The sequence below is a fragment of the Eschrichtius robustus genome, chromosome X (assembly GCF_028021215.1).
Source record: "Eschrichtius robustus isolate mEscRob2 chromosome X, mEscRob2.pri, whole genome shotgun sequence".
Classification (NCBI taxonomy): domain Eukaryota; kingdom Metazoa; phylum Chordata; class Mammalia; order Artiodactyla; family Eschrichtiidae; genus Eschrichtius; species Eschrichtius robustus.
Genome location: NC_090845.1, coordinates 54538766 through 54549536, shown reverse-complemented (window position 1 = coordinate 54549536; position 10771 = coordinate 54538766). Strand labels below are relative to the sequence as shown.

The 10771-nt window shown below is 35.7% G+C and overlaps 1 long non-coding RNA gene across 2 annotated transcripts in view; it reads left to right on the top strand.

Moving 5' to 3' along the window:
• The first annotated feature begins 2286 nt into the window (after positions 1–2286).
• Positions 2287–10771, top strand: part of LOC137756967 (uncharacterized) — a 237953-nt gene continuing 229468 nt past the window's right edge. For both annotated transcript variants that reach the window (XR_011072281.1, XR_011072282.1), the window contains exons 1-2: positions 2287–2529; positions 7409–7568. This is a non-coding gene — a long non-coding RNA (uncharacterized lncRNA). The remainder of the gene's footprint in view (positions 2530–7408; positions 7569–10771) is intronic.

Sequence of the window (10771 nt, the reverse complement as noted above, 5' to 3'; positions counted from 1 at the left end):
AAACATATACAAATAAAGATTTAAAAAGATGAGATGAGAAATAAATAAGAATCGATGTTAGAATACATTTTTCCACAGACAATTGGATCATCTTGCATATCTCTTAGCATGTGCACTCCCTACTTTTGCAATTGTAGATTTAGTCTATAATATCTATATTTAAATAAACTTAGGTCCTAGAGCCATGCTGTCCAACAAAAATATAAAGTGAACCACGTTTACAATTTAAAATTTTCTAACAGTCATATTTAAAAAGTGCAAGAAATAAGTAAAATTAATTTTAATAATATTTTTAGTTAATCTACTATTTCCAAATTACTATCATTGCAACATATAATCAATATAAAAAAGCAAGTTATGAGTGAAATAGTTTACGTTTTTGTAATTAGCATAAGAAATCTGGTGTGCATTTTATACTAACATTCCATCTCAAATTGAACTAGCTACATTTCAAATGCTAAAGAGTCACCTCTGGCCAGTGGTCACTATATTGCACAGTGCAGACCTCAAGGGCTAATTTTCTTAATAGTATTCCCATCCCTCTCTCCTACTATCTGATTAACAAACTTAGACCCTACTCCTTTTGAGCCAATGACTGGAGCCTTTTTATCTTAGGAGAGCATTTTCTTTTTAACTGCCCTGATTTACTTTAACTAAAATGATTGTCACTGTGCCCCAAAGCAGGGTGAGTAGGGAGCTGGAAACAGAATGTGCTGTGTTTGAAAAAGTTTAGACCATTGAGCCCTCTAAGAAGGAATGTTCATGGCACATCTGTTACTTGTTTATAGAGCAACATAAGCTTCTGAGAAGGGAAATATGAGCTATATCAGGTGCTCTGTGACGACTTAGATGGGTGGGTTGGGGGAGTGGGAGGGAGGTCCAAGAGGGAGGGGATATAGGTATACATATATCTAATTCACTTCATCATACAGCAGAACTAACACAACATTGCAAAGCAATTTTACTCCAATAAAAAAAATCCCTAAGACTTTTTCAAAAGATCTGATTTTTAAAAATATTTGTGATCTTACCATGTGCCAGACATGCTTCATTTGCATCATATCTAAGGGTCTTCTTGTATTCCCTCCCTACTTAGGAATGATAGGTGGCTGGACATTTTGTGTTTGCCCAAGGCTCTAACAGAACAAGACATAAATAGATCTCATAAGAACATAGTTGTATAAGTGGGGATGCTTACTTGGTTTAACCCATCCTCAGTACCAAAACTTGATTCTGATACACAGGTGAGGCCCATCTGGTGCTAGTGCAGTTGGTCATCTCTAAACTTTATGTGAATGCCAAAAAGCTTTGTTGACTCCATAACAATGAACTCAGTAAACAGTTTACTCATGTGGTTCCTATTACTAAGTGTGGCTAATAGGTCTGTTCTGGCACATTTTGGCTCTCTGTGTTCCATGTTTTACTTATTTATTTAACAAACATAGGACTTCCCACTAGCCAGGCATTGTTTAAATATTAACTTGTTTAATTTAATTTTTATGACAAGCCATTAACAGATGAAGAAACTGAGGCACAGATAAAGCAACTTGCCAAAAATCCCATAACTTAGTAAAGAGCAGATCTGAATTCTAACGAAGGTAGCATGGCTTCAGAGTCCCTGTGCTTAATCTTTCTGCAAAGTCTGAGTCTCCTAATTTTTGATCTTCATGGCTTTCTCTGTTTCTTCTTTAGGGACTTGACATTATTACTGATCACAAGAGGTTCTTTGTCTTGGTTAACTCTGACGTACATTCAACATGCAGCAGCTCTGTCTTTCTGACAGAAGTGCTCAGAATATCAGATTCTCCTAGGCCCTCTGACCGTAAAAGAGGGCTTTTCAAAATCTCTTTTGTGAAGATTCTTCCTGCTTGAATTCTGAACGGACATTTGCACATTGCTACTACCCCTCTTCTAAAACATTACATATTTCTAAAGCTACACAGGGTGCTGTAATCGTTGGATTTTCCTGTATACATAATCCATTTTTATTTATTCATTACAATTTGTTTTCCCTTTGTTGATTTAATTACAAAATAGCACACTCATCCTAAGAATCCTAACAATACAGCGCTATGCATAGTTCTTGGTGAAAGTCTCCAATTCCTTTCATTCCTTTCTTTATAATTCCCAGTTTAATGCCATAGAAATAGACAACACTTCCAGCAGGCTATGCTGCATTTCGCTAGTCATAGCTGTTTGAGCTGTACCTCTGGGAAGCACTCTCCGCATTCCTTAGGGTGGGTTACATCCGGGAGGAAGGAACCATTGCCTGGGAAACAAGTCACGTGGGAACCTCTGGACGCAAACTGGGTGTAGGGATTCTGACCTGAGCTGGGGTCTGCGCTTCCAGTGAATGCTGTGGGATCAAGTGCTGGTGACAGGTTAGCGGATGGCCCTGGCACCAATAAGGGCACTGGCTGGGCTGCCTGGGCGAGCTGGAGCCTACCAGAAAGCTTAGATCCTGTGGCCAAGGGCACAGACCTTGGCGAAGTGGAGCGTGGCAGGCAGCCTGATGACAGCGACTGCCCGGTAAGTTAGATTTGAAAACCTGGTGGGAGTCAGTAAGGGAAGATGAGATTGGACACAGTTCCTTATGATTCTTCTTTTGTCCAGGGGGACGTTGACCTGACCAGCATGCCGCTAGAGGTGGGGGTGGGGGAATGAGAAATGGAAGCAAGGAACAGGGCCAGTGAGGTGGGAGGACCCTGAGACGCGCGGGTCCTGTTTTGCTTGTCCTCTCTCACTCTCTATTTCCTCCTTATTCTTGTTCTTTCTTTTCCTGTTTACACGTTTTCGTTGCTCCAGAACCTGAATTCTAATGTAAGCTGTTTGGCTCCCGAGCCAGTTCTCTGCTAGCCTTCCTGACAGGTGCAAAGAGCTGTTAAAAATATGGAAAAATGGGCAAAGAATCAGAAGACACTATTCACACACGAGCAGTAATCTTTTGACAAAAGTCAGTTGCCCTCAATAATAAACGCACATGAATAAAATAGGATAGCATATTAAGATTGACAAGAATGGAAAAAGATCGTTTATCCCCAGTGTTGTGCAGGGTTTAGGAAAACTGGCACTAAATTACAGTATTGTTAAGAGTGTAAGTTAGCAAAACAATTTTGTGTTAGGCAATTTGGTTTATGTAACAAATCTGAAAACCTGTTACTCTATGGCCTAGAAATACTACCTGAGGAACTTATCCAACACAATTACTAATAGAAATGTAAACATACTCACACACATACATATAATGTGTTCATTAAGCTTTATTTGTAGTAGCAATTAGGGATATCTGGACACTGAATATTCTATGATATTAAGAAATTATTGTTATTTCTCTATGTGAAAATAGGATCATGGTTATGTTTTACAATAATCTTTGTCTTTAGGGATTAATTCAGATATATTTACATATGGAATAATATGATATCTGGGATTTGCCTGAAAATAATTGGTATTGACTAATGGATTAGGGGATAGATGGATTGATAATTACTGAAGCTGGGTGATGGGAACATGGGGGAGTTCATTATTATTATTCTCTCTACTTTTGTATGAGTGTACGGGATTTTCCATAAATTAAAAAAAAAAACTAGTTCAAGGTAGAAAATTGGAAAATTATGGAAGAGTGTTAGTAAATAAAAATCATCTCTAAATCTCCTGGACAGTTGTAACCAGTGTTAAATTTTGGTGTGTGTGTATGGGGGGTGGATTGTTGCTCAACATTTGTTCCACTTTCTTGCACTTCAGGAAGAGCATTTAAAAGCACAGATTCAAGTCAGATTGTCTGGGTAAGAATCCCACCTCTGCCAATTACTAGCTGCCTGATGCTGGATAGGGTACTTTAGTCCTCGGAACCTCAGTTTCCTCATCTGTGAAATAAGAACGATACTGTGTATTATCAAATCCAATCAATAGTAAGCTACCCTATTACGATTTGTGCCACTATGGCAGAAAAATCACTTCCAAATAAAACAATGCACATCTTGATTTCAGAGGTGTAGAACATCAAAAGATATGAATCTTAGAATTAAAGAGATATTGTGGTGGCTGCCTTATAGGGTTTTTGTGACAAGTAAATAAGTTTAAAAGTGTAAAGTGTGTGGCACATGAGTACTCACTAAATATGAGTTATCATTATTACCTCATCACCATCACGATCCTAAGAGTGCTACCTAAGAGTGCTCATGTAGGCATCTTCATGCATTTTTCTCCCATTTGAGCAAGGAGACCAAATTATCAGATCTTGTTTAGGGTTTAATAGCATTACTTCTGGATTGTGGATTTTTTTGCAATATTTTAAATTGATAATGTATGAGAATATTCATTGCAGCATAGTTGGTAAAAGAAAAAAAAATATTTGTAATAGCTTAAGCACTCACAAACAGGTAATGGTCAAATATTTTATGGAGGTATTCACACTGTAATACTATGCAACTTTGAGAAACAGTGAGGGAGGAGCTGGATGTACTGACATGGAAAGATGTCTCTGTTATAATGATTAGTAAAGAAAGCAAATAATTGAATAAAATGTATAGCTTAGGAAAAAGCTTATGTTACTTATAGATGTGTATATATTTGTGTGTGTGTGTGTGTGTGTGTGTGTGTGTAGATAGATAGATTCCAAACTTTTAATAATGGCTGCCTCTGAGGGGTGGGATTCACATCGGGGGAGGTGAAATGAGACTTTCACTTTTTTACATATGCGTTTGGTATTGATTTTTATACTATGTATTACTTTTGTAATTGAAACATAATTTTGAAAAACTCAAGCATGAGCTTTTTTTCAGAGTATGCAAATCTATTCACTAAGTTTTTCTGCTACATAAGATTTGTCCTTTTAACATCTTGTCATAGGTTTGTAACACGAAACTTTTAAGAATGAAATGAGTATATTTTAAAACACTCTGTATTTTGACAGAGGCCACCCTTTTCAAATTGTGAAGTTCTTATAGCCAGCATATTATTTCCAGTCCTCACAGATGTTAAGCCTGTTCATAATGGCTTCCTATTATGTAAGTATACTATTAATGCAGCGACACATTACTATTACTTAGCCTAATACTATTAATTACTTATTTCCCTAAACAAGATTTGCCAAGGGATGTTAATAAACATTAAATTGGAAAGTTAATAAACATTCCAATTCAATGTTCCTCTCATTAAATTGGAATACAGAGCAATTTCACTCCAGTTAGAGGGTATTATGATGCTTTACAAATTATGTATGACCCACAGAATATTTTTTAAAAGAGTTCACAGTGAAATTTGAACTTCCTATATTCTGATTACCTTAGGTTGATGACTCCAATATACCTCACAGGCATAGACTTCAAGAGTTTAGGTTGGTAGAAGGTCTTTTCCTAGTGGTCTGAAGCTGCAAAATGGCTGCAAAGTCACTCTTTCTGCCAGTCCCCCCCCCACCCCCCCGCCGCCCCACATCAACAGAACTTGTAACTATGTCAAACTTCAGCTTACACAGTTTGGAATTTCTTTCAGGTGTCAATGTGAATGTAATATATAATTCCAAGATATATTCTAAAATAAAAGTTACCATGATCTATTAGTTTTTGCTAGTTTATGCTTTGAGAAGAAACAGCCCCAAGAATTCAATAACTTACAATAACAAAAAAATGTTACTTGTTCACATTACTTGTTGGCTTTGGGGTTGTTCTCTATATCATTTTCATTCTAGAATCTAGGTTGGAGGAGCAGCCCTTATCTGACACCAGCTGCTCTTATTATACAATGAGGAGGAATGATAGAACCATGCAAAGATGTCTCTAAGAGCTTAGACATGGAATATGTAAATATCAAACTTGATATCAATAGAGTAGGAAAGTATAATCCTTTCACAGGGAGGGGTAGAAAATAATGTGGAACACTAATGCAATATGTTGCACAAGGTATTTGCCAAATAATAATTTTGCAACATACCCAAGCTCCTAAGTATGCATTAATTTATATGAATATATATTAATAATTAAAACCCTCTCAGACAGGGGATCTTACAATACAATATTTGGGAGGAACCTTATGTTACAAAAGTTCCAATCATATGAATTTTGGCTATAAATTTCATGGACATACCTACATGTATGTGTGTGTATGTCTTTTGTTTCTGTCATTTTTTCCTTATGCAAAAACAAGATTGTGTAATAACATATTACTCTGCAACAGGATACCATGGCCATCCCTGTGTTATGATTTCAATTGCATATATGTGTGTGTATTTCAGATCAGTTAATTTGATGCAGTTCATAAGTTTGGCTTGTGCAGAAATATCTTTTTAAAAACTATTTTTTGAAATAACATGTTTTAGTTCTTAATGTATGAAACTAATATCTCTTCATTGTAGGAAATTTGAGTATATATGTGGTTGTGTAATAGAGAGAGGAAAACATTTTAAAAGGAATATACTATGGTTGCTTTGTCTTCTATAGTGAGTGTCATAACTCATACCAGTGTGAAAATAAGTATCTTTATTGATCTCTTCCTCCCTAAGAGAATACTGGGGAAAAGGAGAATCATGATATTAAACATTTAAGGCCTCTGCTGGTTCTTTTGTGCTTCTAAAGTGTGGTCCACTGTTTGGCAGAGCCCATTAATCAGCCTGTGTAGAAGAAGGTGCAGAGCCTAACTTAAGATAGATGTGGGGCAGTAGTGATGTGAGTACATGTTGTATGTGTGGTGGGTGATGTCTCAGGGAAAGGTGCCTAGAAAGAGGGGAAGCAAAACATCTAGAAGTGATGAATGGGGCCATGGAAGAAGGTGCAAGAATGGAGCCTACAGAAGTGGACACGTGAAAAATTGCTGCTGATAGAATTGTTGGACAGCATTTCGGTTGTAAATGTTCAATGTTAAGTTGTTTCCCATATCTTGTTGTGACTTAATCCCTACCCCACTCTGCTTCTCAGACCTTCGGTGATGTGTGGATTCATACAAATATCTTGTGTGCGTGATTCTTAAGTGGGAGTATCATGAAACCAGCCGGTCACCTGCAAGTAAATTAAAACAGTGATGAGTCAGTATTTTTAATTTTATCATATTGCCATAGAATAAAAAGAATGATGGGTGAGTGATCATTGTGCATTAATTTCCAGTCCATGAATTTGTCTGATAAAGCAGTAGAAACTAGCCTTGAATTCTTGCTTCATTACACTGTCATCCCAGTATACAGGATGCATTTTTGTGTCCAACAAATATTTCTGATTTCATTTAAAATTGTGGTCTTTTGAGGAGGAAGTAAGCTAGGGAAGTGAGGGGTGAGAGAAGACAAGTTCTGATGAGAGTGCTAGAGTATGTGTTGTTGGTAAGGATAATTACCAAACTATTACTGGAGGAGAGAAAGGGAGAGGCAGTCAGAAGCATGAATAGGGAGAAAGGAATTAAATTTTAGACCTTTTTTTCTTAGTGAGAACTCTTCATACAGATGAAGAATATCCAATAGCTGGAATGATGCAGTTTTGGAGGATCTAAAAATGGTGATGACTTCTACTCCAACTTAGAAAGGCAGTTCTGTGGTGGACCATGACACCAACCTTCCTTGATGAGACCACTGCCTGGATAATCAGGTGAGTAATCATAAATGAGCCAGCTTTCCATTTATGGTAGTATATTTGAATCTATAGAATATCTTCTGTGACATTTATGGAAGGACCAGAAAATATAAAATCTAATGTAAGAATCCCCTTTCCCTGCTAGGATGACCAGCTTCACCAGTTTGTCTAGGCTTTCCTGGTTTTAGACTTGCATTCCAGGAATTCTCAGTCCTAGGCAAAACAGGGATGGTCACTCTGCTCCAAACCCCTCTCTCCTGCCATCCCCACCCTTTCCCACCCCCTCCACTGACTCCATTTCTCAAACCTTAGCATTGTCTTCTCCCTCTGCAAGGACCCTATTATCCAAAAAAAAACAATGAAAATGAAAGTGCTTTGATGACATCATAAACAAGGAAGGCATAGGATTTTTTTTTATCCTTAAAATAAACTTTTCTTTAAAAAAGTGCTTAGAAGAAGTTGGCAAAGAAGTGTGCCAGAACATTAAGAAACGACTGAGTGGGGTAACTGAATTTTTTACTTCTTTACACGTCTTTATTTTTCAAACTTTACTCAAAACAGATTATGACATTTATATTTACCAGATTTAAGCAAGTATAAAAACTAAAAATAAAAAAAAAACACTGGGTTTGGTTTCCAAGTTAATGTTAAAGTATCTTTCAAAGTTGTCTTTAAATCTATTTTTAAGTAAATAACATGTCTTATATGGTCCAGGAAACAATGTGAGCTTCTGGGAAGATAGAAGATTCCATTTAATTTACTTAACATTTTTTGATTGTCTATTCTGTTCCAATTATTGTATCAGATGATAACTGATCTATATGGTCTTTGGAATATTTTTATCTTTAATTTATTTAAATAATAAGAATGTGTTTAATGATAGGCATATGTTCTTGATAACTATAATGCTAAATCAGGACCCAAATAATATGTATATATTTATATTATCTTCTTCTGTGTAAATTTTTCAGTTTATACAGAACCCTGCATACAGTTTGATTCCACTTTTATAAAACATTATGTGTATATCTGTAGGTGGAAAACCTATAAGAAGAAAATGAAAGGAAATATCCCAAAATGATAACAATGGTTAACTTGGAATTGTTTGATTACTTATTTCATTTGTTTTTACCAATAATTCATTTTTTACAATTTTTATATAAACTTTAAATTTTAGAACAGTTTTAGATTTACAGAATTATTACAAAGATGGTACAAAGTGTCCCTGTATACCTCGTACCCAGTTTTCCCTATTATTAGCATCTTACATTCATATGATACATTTGTCCCACTTAATGAACCAATGCTGATACATTATTATTAACTAAAGTCTATACTTTCTTCAGATTTCCTCACTTTTTCCCTAATATCTTCTCTCTCTTCAAGGATCCCATCTAGAATACCACATTACATTTAGCAGTCATGTCTCCTTAAGCTCCTCTTGGCTGTGACAGTTTTCAGACTTTCCCTGTTTTTGATAAACTTGGCAGTTTTCAGGAGTACTGGTTCGGGCATTTTGTAGAATTTCCCTCAGTTGTGATTTACCTAATGATTTTGTCATAAATAGACTGAGGGAGTGCATTTTTTTGGAGGAAGAACACAGAATACTTATTAAATGATATCAAGGGTACATACTATCAACATGACTTACCACTATTGATGTTGACTTTGATCATTTGGGATGAATAGTGTTTGTCAGGTCTGTCCACTGTGAAGTTACTGTTTTTCTTTTGGAAGAAAAATCACTATATATAGCCTGCACTTACAGAGTAGAGAGTTATACTCCCACTACTTGAGGGTTAAGTAGTACATAAATTATTTGGAATTCTTTTTTAAGGGAGATTCATCTCCTTCATTTGTTTCTGGTCAGTTATTAATATCAGTTTGGATTCATGGATAATTATTTCATGTTTTGTGTAATAGTCCAATACTGCATTATTAATTTATTTGTTCAAATTGTTCCAGCTTTGGTCATTCAGAGCTTTTTCAATTGGCTCCTGTGCCCCTTTGACATACTGCCATCAAAGTTTTGAGCAATCCCTTACTTTCTGGCACATCAAGGAGGAGGAGTATGGGCTGCACATAATAACTTTTATCCAAAGAGTGGAGTATGGAACAGGAGAAAAAAGAGGAACTACATTGTAGAGAAACCTGACAAACACTAATTAGCTTTGTAATAAAGGTCAATATCAACAGTGACACCATGTTAATAGTATGTACCTTTGATGTGATGTAATGAAAATTGAATTCAATTTCTTTGGTCTTCCTCACCAAAACATATTATCCCACTCTAGTCATAAGAAAAAAAATCATTAGACACATAGAGAGTTATTCTACAACATCCTACAATATGCCTGACTAATATTCCTTGAAACTATTAAAGTCACCAAAAACATTATAAGTCCGAGAAACTGTCAAAACAAAGAGGAGCCTAAGGAGACATGATAACTAGACGTAATGTGATATCCAGTGTAGGATCTTGGAACAGAAAAATGATATTGGGGAAAAACTGAGGAAGTCTGAGTAAAGTGTCTGTTTCATTTAATAACACTGTATCAATTTTGGTTCATTAAGTGTGACAAATGTGCTGTAATAATATGGAAAATTGATGTGGAGGTTATGGGAACTGTCTCTACTATATTTGCAACTTTTATATAAATTAAATATATCCTGAAATGAAAACATTTATAAGCTAATCAATTGGGCATATTTTTGGGGTCTTTTTCTGAAGTCTCTCTTCTAATCCATTGATTTATGCATATATCCCTCCAACAATACCACACAGTCTTGATTACTGTTGCAGTGTAGTAAACTTTTTTAAACTGCATTAACATTGGTTTATAATATTATATGTTTCATGTGTACAACATTATATTTCAACTTCTGTGTGCACTATAGTGTGCTTACCACCAAAGGGTTAGTTTTAATCTGTCACCATACAGTTGACGCCCTTTACCCATTTTGACCTTTTCTATCCATTACTCTCTGGCAGCCAATTTGTTCTCTGTATCTGTATGTTTGTTTTTGCTTGGTTTGTTCATTTATTATGTTTTACTTTTAGAGTTTTTTTATTCCACATTTGTGAAATCATATGGTATTTGTCTTTCTCCATCTGACTTATTTCACTTAGCATAATAACCTCAAGTTCCATCCATGTCTTCACAAATGGCAAGACTTCATCTTCTTTAATGACTGAGTAGTATTCCATTATAAATATA